Raw genomic sequence first — 14015 nt, 5'->3', positions numbered from 1 at the left:
TTGAAGCCTTTAATTTCATGGTTTAAAAGAAGTCAATTTAGTGCTTCAATACATTAGTCAGTTATATGTGACCATTTTGTCTGGTTGTAGGAACAACATTTGTTTGAACTTTGAGGTAACTATCCCAAAAAATCATTTTCTTAAGCCACACGTATACCTCGTATAGCATGGAAATGTCACACTTCTTACTAGACTATGTGCCTTAGATTACCATGTCAGCCCGAGTACTAATGGAAATCCTAATCAGTTTTTTTATTTTTTATTTAGATAATGGTTAAACCTTCACATGTTATTTAGCCTAAGTCCTCTAAAAAGCTATTAATTACCTGTAAGCTACCACTTGGGTTTCCATACCTTTCAATAGATCCATGGTTCTCATGTGGCAATGGACCTATCCACCTTGCTGAAATAACACCATCCATCACATCTGAACCCATTTTCCAGAACATGGACATAAACCTAGAGACCTTGAGCCCCAAAGGACTAGGGGAGGGTGTCTTTGGTAATCGACCAAGACGCCTAATACATATTCTCCTAATTTATTATGTACTTTGTGGAATATTTGTCCCTACATTGGGATAGAGTGGACACCATGATCTTGATTTTCTCGGGCTTTTCACATTATCTTGCAACCTTTGGGCTACTATAGAGTTATTTTATTGTACATTAGTGTAAATGCACTTGGAAAATATAAACAAATATTCCTTAGTTAATTTTTGTTGATGGATAACCATATGATAGTTTTCTATGTGAAAGTGGTTATATCATTTGGATACAATGATTGGTCTCTTTCTACACTTCACATGCCCCATTTTTTCTTCATTTGTGTTGCATGTTATACATTTACTTCTATTTAATTTAACATGTATGAGTTTGTTATTTTTGTCAGGCCAGGCAGTAACTCCGCAAAGCAAAATTGATTCGTATGTATTATTCCTTCAGGTTGGTCTTCATTATATACAAGAGGGAGACTGTTCACTTCATCTCCCGATGACTATTCATGTCTCTTATTATTTATTTACATTGATTTTATTTATTCACCCAATCCTGATGATTAGGTGTCAACATTCCCCCCCTTAATCTGAAGGGATGTTGGTGAGTCCAAGCATCATTCTGAATCATTCAAGCTTTTCTCTTCCAAGTGCTTTGGTGAAGATGTCGGCAATTTTCTCATTGGTGGAACAATGATGGAGATGGATTGTTTTGGCCTCAACATGATGTCGAATCAAATGATATTTGGTATTGATGTGCTTCGTTTGATCATGGAACTTTGGGTTTTTGGCCAAATTTATTGCAGAGGTATTGTTAATCATGAGTGGAGTTGATTGTACTTGTTTTACCTGCAAATCTTCAAGAATTTTCCTGAGCCACACAATTTCTTTTGTTGCTTCAGCTGCTACCACTTATTCTGCTTCTGTTGTGGAATCTGCTGGAACTGATTGTTTGTGTGATGTCTAGGAGACATCTCCTGATCCAAGACTCATAGCATATCCTGAAGTAGATACCCTAGTTTCTTTGTCTCCATCGAAGTCTGAATCAGAGTATCCAATCAAGCTGAAGTCGTCCACCTATGTATACCTGATTCCAAAGTCTTGAGTTCCCTTCAAGTACCTTAGAACTCTTTTTGCAGTAGACCAATGTCCCTCACAAGGCTTTTGCATAAACCTGGAGAGGATTCCAATAGCAAACGAAATTTCTGGTCTGGTAGTAGTTAGGTAGTTGAGACTTTCTACAAGCTCTATACTTTGTTGCATCCTCAAATTCTTTTCCTTCAATAGATATGAGCTTTAAGTTTTGTTCCACTGGAGTAGTAGGAGGATTGCATTCTGTCATGCCAAACCTGTTCAACAGATCTCCAATGTATTTCTTTTGAGAAAGAAATATGGACTTCGGATGTTGGGTTACTTCAATACCAAGATAGTAATGAACATAGCCCAAATCAGTCATTTCAAAACTTTTCCCCAATTCCTTCTTTATGGATGCAATGTAGCTTTCATTGTTCCCTGTCATCAAAAGATCATCTACATATACCACAAGATATACAACTATTTTGCCAACTTTCTTGACAAATAAAGTTGCATCATCAAGATCATAATGTTTGAAATTGAGTTTCAGAAGATGGTCAGTTAGTTTTTCATACTAGGCTCAGGATGCTTGTTTGAGGCCATACAAGGACTTCACAAGTTTGCATACTTTATGTTCATGTCCTTTCATAGCAAATCCTTCAGGCTGGGACATAAAAACATTTTCCTTTAGATCTCCATTCAAGAAAGCAGTTTTTACATCCATTTGATGGACTTTCCAATCGTTCTGAGCTACTAGGGCAAAGAGTGTCCAAATGGTAGCCCATTTTGTTGTGGGGGAAAAAGTCTCCTCATAATCAACCCCTTCCTTCTGTGCAAAACCTTTTGCCACAAGCCTAGCTTTGTGCTTGTGAAGTGAGCCATCAGCTTTATACTTGTTCTTTTAGACCCACTTGCAGCCAATTGGTTTGGTTCCTAATGGAGGATCAACCAACTTCCAAGTGTCGTTCTTTATGAGGGCATCATACTCCTTTTGCATTGCTTCTTTCCATTCATCATGAGAAGCAGCTTCTTTGAAGGAAGTTGGTTCAAAATCTATAGACAAGTTCAATTCACAATCATAAGAAACATCCATATCAACAGGTGAATTAGAGTCATCTACATCACCTCCATTTTGTTGGTTTGAATTTCTAGTTCCTGTCTTTCCAACCTCATCAGGATGAACACTTTCAAGTGTCTTTGTTAGCCACTTTGGGGGACCTTTCTTAGATGGTCCAGGATGCTCCATTGATTGAGTTGGGACTGAATCAAGATTGAGTCTCCCAATTCCATCAATCACATCACTTAAAGCATCATCTGTTGTTGGCGTTTCATGTGGGGGAGAGTGTTCTTCAGAAGAAGATTCCACATGTTGATCTAGTATAGGAATCCCCCCTTCAAGATGTGGAATCTGATTATCAAATTCTTGAAATGATTTTGCTTTTGTGAATCTATCCAAGCGATCAAGTTGCCGCTCAACAACATTGTCAGTTTTGGATGATTCAAGAAAAATTACATCTCTAGATACAACAAACTTTTTATTTACTTCATCATAGAGACGGTATGCTTTGGAGGTGTTTGAATACCCTAGGAAGATACACTTACGACTTCTTGCAGCAAGTTTGTTTCTATGTACCTTTTGTATCAAGGCATAACAGGTGGAACCAAAGACCCTGAGATGCTTTACCAAAGGAACATGTCCATACCACATTTCATATGGAGTCTTGTTTCTATTAGCATTAGATGGACATCTATTCTTTATGTATGCAGCACATAGAACAGCATCAGCCCAAAATAGTATCTTTACATTTTTGAAGAAGAGCATGGATCGTACCATATTTAAGATTGTCCTATTCATTCTTTTAGCTACACCATTCTGTTGGGCATTATAAGGTACAGTTGTTTGATGTTTGATCCTATGTTGGCAAAGATTGTTTTCAAATTCATTTGATGTGTATTATTTTCCATTATCAGTGCGAATAGACCCAATATGAGATTGTGCATCATTTTCAATCCATTTATGAAAGTTCTTGAATGTTTTAAAAGCATCAGATTTGTTCTTCAATAAATAAACCCAACACATTCTGGTGTAGTCATCAATAAATGCCATCATATATTTATTTCCATTTGCAGAAGGAACAGGCATTGGACCACATAAATATGAATGAATGAGTTCAAGTTTTCTATGTGCTCTTGAATGTGAATCATGAAAAGACTATTTGTTATGCTTTCCTAGAATGCAAGCATCACATTGCTTAAGTTTCCTAGGAATTGTAGGCAAACTAGCAACACCATTTTTCTTCAACAAGCGGATAGTTCAAATTTCCAAATCTAGCATGCCATAATAAACTTGATGGAAGTGTACCTTCTTCATAATGAGAATTGTATGAGAAATGTTGTGCACGAGCAGAGGTTCCTTGCAGCTTGAGAAGCCTTTCTTCTTCTATTCCCCTCATGACAAGTGAGTGGTTAGATGCTTTTCTTACCTCAAGCTTGCCATCAAACATATGAATGGAGTGACCTTGCTGGTGAATGTGGACCAAGGACAACAAGTTTCTCTTGAGCTGAGGGAGATATAGAACATGATGCAGAAGAAAGTCTGGAAGACCAGGCAGTTTAAGCCTGATTGTGCGGAGCCCTGATGGCTTGATTTTTTATTGGTCTGCAAAGTATACTGCTCCATCAATATTGTCAGTAAATTCTTCAAAAAAATATTTTCTATGAGTCATGTGGCAGGTTGCTCTTGAATGAAGCAACCAATCATTTTTCCAAGAAGCAAGTGAAGCATTAAATAAATCTTCATTTACTCCAATATTACATTGTGCCACAACATAGTGAGCGGATTCAGGTGCTTTACCTTCGTTTGTATCATCAGTTTTACCTTTCTATTGGTTTCTTTGCTACTCAATTTTGTCCCATGGTAACTTGCATGTAGAGGCATCATGTGATCCATTTCTCTTGCAGTGTATGCAGTGCAAATCTGCCTTTTCTCCTAGAGAGTGTCTACCCCCCCACCTCTGAAATATCATCCTCTTCCTCTTTGACCACCTCTTCCTCTTGACAAATATTGAGTAGGATGATTTTCTTTATGAGTAAGGCATAGAGCCTCTTCAGAAGATTCAGGGGTTGTCTTCTTTCCAAAAGCTTTCGCTCTTTCAGCAAACTTTTTCACAAGAGAGTCAAAGGTGATATCCTTGAGATTTCCATTTGCTTGCAATTACTCAAGATAATTGGAGTAAGTAGGATAAAATGCCTTGAGAAAAGCAATAAGAGGAATATCCAATTCAACCTTAGTGGATTTGATATCATGCATTATAGACTTTACTTCAGATGCAAGAGCAAGAGGATCATTATTTTGCAGTTCAAGAGTGAAGAGTTTAATCATGAGTTGAAGAACTTCAAGTGCAGAATGTGAGTCATAGAGTTATTTCAGCTTTTGTAAGGCTTCAAAGGCAGTTGAAAATGGCGAAATATGGTGACTCACCTCTTCATTTATAGATGTTGCGATTAATGCATAAGCTTTGTTGTTCTTGTTTTCCCAAATGATGAGCTCTTTGTCTGAGTTAGGTTGTTTTGGCTCTTTGTCTTCGTCTCCAACACACACTCCTTTCCACAAGTCATTGAAAATGAGCACGTGTTTTATCATCTGGGACCACTCAGGATAGTTCTCTTTGCCAGTGAGAACTATTCCCACGATGGATATGATTGAATGCATATTGTAACAAAAATACTTCTGCTGCAAAACTTTTACTCTTAATGGAAAAAAAATAAGACAGGATAGCAAATTCAAATGTCAATTGGCATTCATCTAGACAGCGTTAAAGTATAGAATATATATGGGTAAGACAGCCGATATATATGGTGAGTGACTGTGTATATAAAAAAAATTGTACAACGCTTTGACACCAACAAGAATCAATACTGAATCATCTTCGTTTACTCCATCAATTTTTTTTTTTTTTCACATTCTCTGAATGCCAAAATCAAATCCACTTCTCCTCCTTTCATATCCGGAATGGTCCCAAAATTATTTACTAGACACAATTAGACAAGAGTAAATATTGTCTTTTGTTATTATGCCACAGTGAATGAGAAAATATTTTCAGGAAATCTCAAACGCAATCACATAATGGAATCATTAGACAAGTAGAAAATCCTATTCAGGCCAAAAATACACTTGCCTCGACTCGAAATATACAATGACAACACTTCATAAGATTTCAATATTCAACGCATACCATCTAATATATGTCATGAACAGCGTTCAAATCGGAATATACAAAGACAAAGCTTCATCAAATTTCAATATTCAATGCATACCATTTAATATATGCCATTTAACATAGGCCACCAGCGTTAAAACAGTTCAACGCATATAGCAGAGGTATATACCAACACAATAACTGGAGCAACATTCCTCGTCATTCCCAATCAGCTCGACCTCTTCCTTCTTTCAAGAAATCCTTGTGTAAACGGTCTGCCTCCAAGTAGCCAACTGCAAAATCCTAAAAAACCAGCAGACTGGTGCGATGGTGGCCCTTTGGACCGTAGGCTTTTCTTGCCATGATGGGTTTTGAATCCCCCCTTCAAAGGACCAGCGTATAGTGTATAGTTCAAAAAATTTTGACACCAGTGTTGATACACAACTGATTCACATGCAGATCCCAGCCAAGGAACCTGATTCACGCATGGTTCTTCAACGGATGGTAGTGATTACAGAGTGGCAGCAAATGTGGAGGGACAGAGAGTGCAGCAGATAGTGGACAGAGAGCAGTAGGCAGTGGACAGAGAGTAGTAGGCAGAAGGGAGTTACAACTATTTTGGGAACTGCCTCTGATACCATGTCAGTCCAGGCAGTAACTCCTCAAAGAAAAATTGATTCGTATGTATTATTCCTTCAGGTTGGTCTTCATTATATACATGAGGGAGACTGTTCACTTCATCTCCCGATGACTATTCATGTCTCTTATTATTTATTTACATTGATTTTATTTATTCACCGAATATTCCTGATGATTAGGTGTCAACAATTTTTTTATTTCTATGAACTTTACAGAGGAAAGTTTCCTACAAGGGAAACACAGTTTATTGAGATATATGGTGGATGCAAATGATTATGTTTACCATGGAATTACATGTTTAATGGTTATAATTGAAATTGATTTGATACCATAGGCAATGTAGACTCACAATCATCCATGATCAATGCTCTCTGAGATTCTTGTAGTGCCCATTTTTTTATTGTTTCTCACATCTTATAATCCTTATCTTTACAAAATGTCCCTAATAACACAGCACCAAGCACTGAGGCAATGGAATACACAGATGGAGGAAATGAGGTACATATACTAGTTATTCCTGTGAAGATGTTTACTAAATATGTCTAATTACTTTTGCTCTATTCCATGAAATGCACATTTTTATCATGCCATGGAAACCCACAATATTTATCATATTTCTTATGACTTCCTTTGTCACTTTATCTGAAAGTGGCATAAAAAAAAATTCTACTTATTTCTATTAATTACGTATGAGATTTGGAATAGGTCAAGTTTACAAATTTTCCTTTTAAAAATGAAAAAGGATTTTACTTCTAAGTTTTCTTGTAACTATGAAAACATACAATAGTAATAATGATATCCTTAATTTTCCTATAGTGGCTTGTTCCATTTGTCTCTGTAGTAATTGCAGTGGGAGCTATAGGCATTGCTGTTTCTTTGGGGAAAAAGTTGTTCAAGAAGGGAGGAGCAAGGCCCATGAAGTTCCAGCAACTAAGTCATGTACAAGTGCAAGGATTTTCAGATGATGACGATGATCCACTCGCGCATGAACCTCTTGCTAGGGGCAATGGGACTCATTAGTTTACAGACAAGTCACAGATTGCACGTCCTGTCCATTTGTATTGGTTAAAAAAAATAGGAATTTTCCATTTGGGTGGGGCAAACAATAACAATAATGGAACCCGAGTAGTTGGCTCAACCCTCCATAAAATCTCACCAATGAACTAAGGGTTTGTTGGCCTTTTTCCTTTTTTGTAAAAGGTATTGTAGTTCATTTAAAAAAAAGAAATAATTACATAGTGAGATGCACATTCCATTCGAGTTCCTCGAGCCTCTCCAAAAATTCCAATTAAAAGGTAGAACGAATAGAAAAAAGGTAATAGAAACTCAAGGATAAGGATAGTATAAATTATATTCAAGGCTCTATATGCCTTTTTCTTATATTTGGAACCTATATATTTTCATAAACTTGTGTTGTGTTATTGACTTGGAAGAATATTTTTGAATAAATATCCAATTTTGTCTTGCTTTCAGAGCTTTTGTGATTGGTTTTAATTCGTATTTTCTTATACTACTAGAAAATAGGTTTATGCATCAAAGTGTTAATGAGGATCACCGTGTTGTGAGAGATGTCAGAGACTTGTGCTTTTAGCTTTGAAATCCTCTCATTTTCATATCTTGGGTTGTTATTGTACTCCTCTTCCATGACTAGGGTTTGGATATTTCTTTCTTTAAGAAAATTTATGGATATTACAATTTCTCATATGGATGATCTATAAACCACCATGGATATTCCACTGCAGTAGTTTATCAGAATAGATCTCGCAACCTTTTATAAACTTTCTTTTATATAATTTTTTGCTTAAGGTTAAGATTTGGTATTGTTATATTAGCACTAAGAACACCAGAATATGTTGAAATTTAGAACCAAGATAAAATAAGCTAAAACAAATACCAGAGAATCCACCCAATGAATAGAATATGTACCTAGGAAAATCTAGTATTAGAAAACTTGGCCACAAGGTGAGGAGTACTACATCTTTCTCTTTTCTTCTCAGATATGAAAATGTGAATACAAAAAAATGGTAAAATCAATATGGAGTTTTGACTAATAGTGTCACTTGTATGGTTGTTACAAGGTCTTCTACTTCCTCTATTGAACCCTAACATTCCACTTCCTTTCTGTGCTAAACTATGGAACCATATTTAATACAACAAGAATAGAACCCTTACTTTATGAGAAACCTAGTATTTAACATGTCTTGATAGTCATCTAAGGTTAGAGTTAAGGTCTTCGGCCCTGTATAATATTCTTGAAAGTGCACATGTGACTAGCTCCATATGTGTGATTAATGTAAGAGCCACTTGGTACTGAATTGATCAACAACATGGGTCAACTTATGAAAGGCATAACTTTTGCATACAAACTCTAGTTGAGATGATCTTGGCACCATTAGAAAGATCTTGATGTGTAGAAAAATGTCGAGAGGTTGAGAACTACATTGACAAAATTTTGACCCCGAAAGCAACCATTAAATAACCAAGATGGGATTTGGAATTTTTACATCCCAAAATCACCAAAACAAGATCTAATCTTAAGATGGGCCCTATATACCAATAGCTCCATTTTTGCATTCAAATAAATTATATAAGGATCCATTTCGGATTAGTGGGAGATTATGATTCAATTTCATAGGTAGGATATCCAAGGATGCACAATTTCTTCCCTATCAAAGTATTGATGACCTTTCTTGCACAAAAATTGAAAGATCTAAAGTCACCATTTCTGATAGAATATCCATGGCATCGTGTTAATGTAAAAATAGAAGAAAGAATTTGGCATATACATTTAGGCTTTAAAAACCTATTTAATTGCATTGAAAGGTGCTTCTAGAACCCAATATGGGGATGTTGCTTTCATGTGGGTAACACTGATGTCATCATATGTTAGGATTGAAAACAAAATTATACTACTTGTCAGAAATTAGAGTAATAATATTATATGTTGATCAAATATAGATACAACAGAACTAAAAATATCCATATATAAATGAAAGAGCGATATGAATTTTACATATAAAAGTAGCTATATAGATATATAAAAAGAGAGAAAGTGCATTTACAGATATAGAAATAATATTATATGAATTATATCTATCCCTAGATCTCTTTACACTTCAAGGGATTTGATCCCTCCCTGTGTTTGATAAATCCAAGATTAAGGTGGATCTGGGAGAGTTTAGGAAAACACTTCTACAATTTATAACTTCAAATATTATTTTTCTGTGGTGAAATGATTATCTTCTAATCTATGTTACATATGGGAAATGCAAGAATTTGTGTTCCATGGGCCTTTCACCTTAATCCTATAAAAGAACTTTCGGAGGCCTTTTATAAGGAATGGACATTGTCTATGAGGGAACAAATTTTTCTTTGTATTTACAACTTGTCCAAATCTCTATCTAAAACTTGGTTTGATATGTTCAAGGTTGTAAATATCAATTTCAATATGTAATATATTAGCCATTTTGGGTAACCCTGGGATATGCAACCTCTGAGGAGGATATGGACTCTGATTTAGATGTGTATGAGCTAGTATCTATATTCCAATACATTTAATGCATTGTTTAGTTTCAAGATGACATTACACAGGTACAATACCTAAAACAAGTTAATGGGTCACCACCACCCTATTTAGGTTGCATAATGCACTTTTATTTTCTGAATGTAGAATGCACCTGTCTACTTTGCATGTTAGTCCTAACAACAAAAAAATCCTCCCATATTGAGATTATACTGAATGTATGATGGCACCAAGTTCTAGTGCAAAAAATACCAATTCAATAAAGATAATTGTGTCGAATTCTACGAATCTCAAGAATATTTAGCTGGGTTGTAAATGTTTGTTATGGTGTAGATAGGTACTAGTACATACGATATAATTCCATCCACCATCTAGAAAATGATAATAGTTTTTATGTTGTTTCTAGTTAGATGAAGGGAATTCACTCCAAAATGTCAAAGCTACAAGATTTCATCTTTTCCATTTGAAATGGGGCTTATATTTTCCATGTTGTGATCTTGAAAATATGCCTCCAAGAGTTAAAATGAAAGAAAAAGGAAGCAGCCTTGTTCCTCTTCCGGTCCTGCAATTAGTTCTAGAACAGTGAATAATGTTGGCCCTTCCCTAAGCTCTGCACTCTCAACACCATCTACTTAGACACCTAGCTATGTGTTGTCTAGTGGGTGCATTAAAGCATAACACTAGCTCATCAAAACCTCTACTTATGCATGGATCAGATGGGACACTTGCTTCTCCAGCAAACCAATTGGTAAGGATATTAAAAAAAAATTACAGTTTTGTAAATAATTTTACTAAACTTAAATCAAAACTTCTTTAGTAGGTTTCCTAGCAAATTATTGCATGTAGCTTCATGAGAACTCCATTTTGGTAGTATGACAATAAAGAAATTTAATTGCAGGTTGATATGGATCACTTTGGGGCAGATAGATCATTGAATGACAATGTGGAGTTATTTTTTCATGATGATACAAATCTAGGAGGTCCAGATGGGAGATCGATGGATGTCACTAAAGGTATGAGAAAAAGGTCAAGGCTAGAGCTATACAAGTAGGGAGATTACTACATCACTATAAATGTTGCATCAAGCAAGAAATAGAGAGACTATTTGTAAATATTCTATCATTATTTGAGGTTTTGTTGATATTCGTTGAAATCCTTTGTTATGGAACCAGCTCAAAAAAAGATGCAAAAGATAGATCAACGCCTTAAAACTTAGCCTCTTCGAGGGGGAAACCTCCTTTACATTACACAAATGAACAATTCTTGGATGATACAAATGACAAGACCTCCTTTCTATATATAGGAGTCTAAGGGGTCATAATATAATCAGAGCCGACATAACAATAATAATGTAAGGGCACAATAATAACAATATGGGGACTACATCGACACAACAATATAATAAGGGGGTTGTACTAATAACAATAAGGGGTTACACTAGTAGTATAGGGACCTAACATGCCCCTCTCTTTAAAAAAGTGTTGTCCTCAACGCTTGAGTAGTTCTTGATGCTTCTGTATAAAATTCTTGTCCTCCCCTGTGGAATATTCAGCAGGTAAGTTCCTCCACTTGATGAGATACTCTGAAACTCATTGATTTCATAGCTATCGGTTTCTTGTTTCTGTGACTTCTCTAGGCTCCAATATGATTTTTCCTTCCACGTCAAGTTCTGGCAATATTGTTTGAACTGTGATCTTCTGCAACTTGTGATTGAGTGGCCACACTTCTTCATCCTTATTCCATTCATCCCTTGCTTCATTTATCCAATCTGGTTGGATAATAGAAATACCACAAAACAATGCTTCCACATCCTCATCCTTTGTTGAGAGTGCATCTGCAACAACATTTTGCTTCCCTTTTTTGCAGATAATTTCAAAGTCATAACCCAACATATTTGTGACCCATTTTTTCTGTTCTTCCAAAGATAATCTTTGTTATAAAAGGTATTTAAGACTATCATGATCCATTTTTTCCTTGAAGTGTCTTCCCATTAGGTAAGGTCACTATTTCTTAAGTGCATGTAGTATATCAATATGATACATGGTAGTGGGAGGAAAGGCTCTGCAATGGCATATCCCGACAGGTTTTCCACTGCGGTTGCATATGCAGGCCTCAGATATTCTAAAAACTCTTCGAAAGCTACAATTTCACGCTTTCAAAACGAGATCACATTGCTTCTATACGGACATTACCAGCAAGTGATATGATCTTCGCCCTCGGCCGCTCAGGGTAGGGTTTCTCCCCTCAGCATTCCTATCGTTGTTTATGACAGTCATGGCGGACAGGAAGCCTCAGCGGTTGTTTGTAACAATCTTTGCAAACACAACGAAAAGGAGAAGGCTCTGGCAGACTTCCTTCACACACCGTTCCAACCCAGCCTTCAGGGCAGCCGCAGCAAGCACAGCGCGGGATCATCACGCCTTCATAGCAGATCTGCACTCGTCATTCTGGTTATGGCTGGACAGCTATCCGGGCGCTTTGGCCACAAACCAGAGCAGGAGATCTCATCATTTACATGGTCTCTGTTTGGATATGGGGCATTTACCAGCTCTCCGAAACACGGTTTTCGCTTCAGGTCTGACAAAGATCAGCCAGATCCGGTCACTCAGAAGGCAGAACAGCCCCCGCTATGGCCAGATCTAGAGATCACCGCTGCTGATCATGCAGATCGGGCTCACATCATTCAGATCGGCCAAGATATTGCTGGTATGCTCCCCCAGATGGGAAATGACCACAGCAGATCTGTTCTAGGAAGCTCAAGAAGCCCTGGAATGGGGTCAAGACCCTTACCTGACTCCTTTCAGATCCAAATCTCTCAACCCACAGGCAGAACCATCATGCAATGGGTTAGCCCTTCAGATCTGGTGCAGGAACTCAAGCTGAATCTTGAGCGCAGAATGGGGATCCCTTCAAGCCTTCAGCGACTTATCTTTCAAGGTAAACAACTTGAAGACCCTCTTCCCCTCTCTTCTTACAGCATTTCTAGGAACAGCTCTGTGGTAGTAACCTTTCATTGGAGAGGAGGTGCAGTAGGACAGTCTTCCTCTACTCGGCCTTTCTCATACAAAGACGTAGTTCACTCTCAGATCCCCAAACCCCCGGAAGCCCTTAAATCTAAGGCCTTCATGGTTGACAAGATTGAAGAAGTTCCCTCTGTTGAACTCATACATGAAGATCTGGCTTCCCATCTTAAAGATTTTGCAGAAAGAGCCATCATTTGTAGATTCAACGGATTGTGGCCGCGATTGCAGGATCTCTATGCATGGATCCATGCAAACTGGACACATCACTGTAAGATCTTTTTTTGTTCGAAAGGTTACTTCATTGTTTTATTTGATAATAGTAAGCATTACGAAAATGCCTTAGAAGAGGGCCCTTGGTTCATGGGAACCGCAGGGTTATTCTTGACTCCTTGGTTCCCAGACTTTGATCCAACTACTGCAGTCATCACCAAGACACCTGTATGGATCCGGCTTCCAAACTTTCCTGCCCACCTATGGAATACTCGGGTCTTCAGAGCCATAGGAGACACCTTGGGCAGCTTCATGAGTGGGGATTTATGGCGGGAAGCCAAAGGTCTCTACTCATATGCAAGAATATGTGTGGAACTAGATCTGAGCAAAGGACTTCCAGAACAAATCAATCTCAAGATAAACGACTTTGTCTGGACGCAGACACTGGATTACGAGAACACTGCTTTTCGGTGCCGCCATTGCCACCAATCTGGGCATTTGCAGAATACCTGCCCATCTCGCCCAACAAACAAGAACAAGGCCAACGTCTCCAAGCCCAAGTCCAAACGATGGGCTCCTTGCTCTCCTCCTCCTGTCGTGGACTCTGATTCCTCCAGCTCTGAAGATGAAGACAGTGATGCAGAATTGAATCAGCCTCCTCAGTTTGTGGCCCCTTCCACAGATGGTGTGGCGCCTTCCTCTGACTTAGCCACTACTCAGAAACGTGTCCATTTGTCTTCCTCCTCTGATTCAGAAAAGGAGGGCTCTCCAGTGGAGGACCCCAATCTTCAAGTTGTTATAGCTCATCAACCCCAAAATGGTTGGGTTGAAGTCAAAAAAAAGAAAGGGAAAAATC

General features: G+C 37.6%; 1 long non-coding RNA gene across 1 annotated transcript; it reads left to right on the top strand.

Annotated features, from left to right (window-relative positions):
• The first annotated feature begins 6852 nt into the window (after positions 1–6852).
• LOC149207447 (uncharacterized) lies at positions 6853–7453 on the top strand. Its single transcript, XR_016252012.1, has 2 exons — positions 6853–6901; positions 7220–7453. It is a non-coding gene; the product is annotated as an uncharacterized LOC149207447 (long non-coding RNA).
• Positions 7454–14015: the final 6562 nt, after the last annotated feature.

Source organism: Pinus tabuliformis, chromosome 1_2 (genome assembly GCF_031772625.1).
Source record: "Pinus tabuliformis cultivar Carrire ecotype Pingquan chromosome 1_2, CPIR1, whole genome shotgun sequence".
NCBI lineage: Eukaryota > Viridiplantae > Streptophyta > Pinopsida > Pinales > Pinaceae > Pinus > Pinus tabuliformis.
The sequence above is the reverse complement of the archived record's forward strand: the minus strand, read 5'-3'. Positions and strand labels throughout refer to the sequence as shown.